The sequence below is a fragment of the Schistocerca piceifrons genome, unplaced genomic scaffold (assembly GCF_021461385.2).
Source record: "Schistocerca piceifrons isolate TAMUIC-IGC-003096 unplaced genomic scaffold, iqSchPice1.1 HiC_scaffold_177, whole genome shotgun sequence".
Taxonomy (NCBI): domain Eukaryota; kingdom Metazoa; phylum Arthropoda; class Insecta; order Orthoptera; family Acrididae; genus Schistocerca; species Schistocerca piceifrons.
This window is the reverse complement of record NW_025727645.1, coordinates 27,501-30,000: the sequence shown is the minus strand read 5'-3', so window position 1 is coordinate 30,000 and position 2,500 is coordinate 27,501.

Below are 2,500 nucleotides of genomic sequence, written 5' to 3'. Positions count from 1 at the left end.
CCGGCCGGGGACGGTCCCACCCAGCCACCGCCGCGTATCGCTTCACACCCAGATGCCGTTCAGTTTCGTCGGCATGGTGGGTATCGCTGGAACAACCGGTTAGTACCTCAACCTATCGTCGCCATCACCGATTCACCCCTAGCGAGAACAACCGCACCACAACAGGTTACCATTTGTTCATTTGCGTAACTTCACCAGAAAACGCAGGCGTCCATCGCCATTTGCAACTTCAACGATTATTGCATGCCTGTGTCAGGTGTCACGCCACACTACGTCTGCCCACATACACGCAACAAAATGTGCACGCCTAGACAATACGTGGAAGGTGGCCCCCGTACGTATGCGATGTCCATTGCTCGAACGACTGTCAACCGGCCTCTGTAGCATGTCGCAGATATGGAACGCGGTGCACCATGCCATCACGGTGTGTGAGGAGAGACGACTAGGTCCGAATACATCAACAGACAGCTCATGCTGATCGCCATCCACGGCGTCCGTTCCTCCCACACGTCTCTATGGCGTACCACACTGCAATCCAGCTCTCATAGGGAGACGACACGTAGCTGCGTGCACAATATTTGCACTGTATGGTCCGCCGTTTTTGGGCGCAGTCGTTGTGCGGTCACACATGTGCCACGATGTATCATTCAGTACATAAGGACGAATGTGCAGTACAGATTGTGGTTCACGCGTACGACATCAGCGGACAGTTGACACAGGCCGCACCACAACGTAGCCTGAGTACGTCGCATGCGAAGGGCATTGAACATGCAAACTTCTCACCAACCAGCTTGCGAAGGCAGGGGGCAAGGTGGGGACGTGGGGAGGGGCGGCATGTACGTCCTGCTGCCATCCACATTACAGTGTACAGCAGGAGCATGTGGAAAGTGAGCAAGACTTGCAAGGTGTTTAACATGAAGCGATACACAGGGGTGCGGGCAGTGCGAGTAGCGAACTATATTGCGAGGGTTGCGGGTGGGCAACACTACAGTAATTGAACGAGTCGTATAACAATTACAGAGCAGGTTTAGGCGACAACGTGGGTTACGTTAAGGCGACAACATGGGTTAGGTTAAGGCACAACATGGGTTAGGTTAAGGCACAACATGGGTTAGGTTAAGGCACAACATGGGTTAGGTTAAGGCACAACATGGGTTAGGTTAAGGCACAACATGGGTTAGGTTAAGGCACAACATGGGTTAGGTTAAGGCACAACATGGGTTAGGTTAAGGCACAACATGGGTTAGGTTGAGGCACAACATGGGTTAGGTTGAGGCACAACATGGGTTAGGTTGAGGCACAACATGGGTTAGGTTGAGGCACAACATGGGTTAGGTTGAGGCACAACATGGGTTAGGTTAAGGTACAACATGGGTTAGGTTAAGGTACAACATGGGTTAGGTTAAGGTACAACATGGGTTAGGTTAAGGTACAACATGGGTTAGGTTAAGGTACAACATGGGTTAGGTTAAGGTACAACATAGGTTAGGTTAAGGTACAACATAGGTTAGGTTAAGGTACAACATAGGTTAGGTTAAGGTACAACATAGGTTAGGTTAAGGTACAACATAGGTTAGGTTAAGGTACAACATAGGTTAGGTTAAGGTACAACATAGGTTAGGTTAGGTTAGGTTAGGTTACACGTTGTTGTACGGAAAGGTGTAGGGGGGGGGGGGGCGGGGGCGGCAGGTTCGTTGATAGTGATTATAGTAAGTGAATGCTTGTGACATGATCAGATTTGTCACGTCAGGATGCACCTTTGGCTTATTAGAGGCGGCGCTCCAATTCTATGCTTGTGTGAGACCTGTGTCTTTGACTCATGTCATTGTTTGTGCGCTGTGACAGGAGGTACTATTGTGATGTTGGGTGCACCGTTGTATAGGACATGTGTGGGTGTTGGTGCCTGGTCTGCGCAATGGTGGATGTCGAAAGGCTGGGATATTGTATTTTCCGCACGGACCTCCTGGTCTGGTTGTGATAGTGTGGATTGTGTAATGTGGCGGAGAAGATGCACTGGATGTTGTTCCATGCTGGTGCTTACATATTGTATGTGCGCCTGTTAGAAGCAGAGAGTGGTGCGTGATCAGAGTGTCTGGCTGACGTGTGGTTCCCATTTTGGGCAGACTCTTTCAGCATGTATACGGACAGTTGTGTATATTTGCTGTAGTTTGATGGCTCTGCATTGATTACTAATCAGCGCCGTGTGTACGGGTAATCTGGTTCCAGTCCAAAATGTTCCATCTGTGTACATTAGTGACAAAGACTCCCCCCATGCAGTGGGGCTCGGTCTGTTATAACTCTTCCGCGTAATATATTTGCCCCACGTTTTTGCGACTGCGAGTGCGAGTGCAACGCGCATGGGGACCGACATGCTGATGGCTCGGTATCGGACGCCGTACAGTGAGCAACGCGATCGCGTCTCTCGCTCGTAAGTGGTACAGGTCGCGGCTCATGTATACGGACAGCGGGAATGTCGCATATTGGAAATAACTCTTCATGA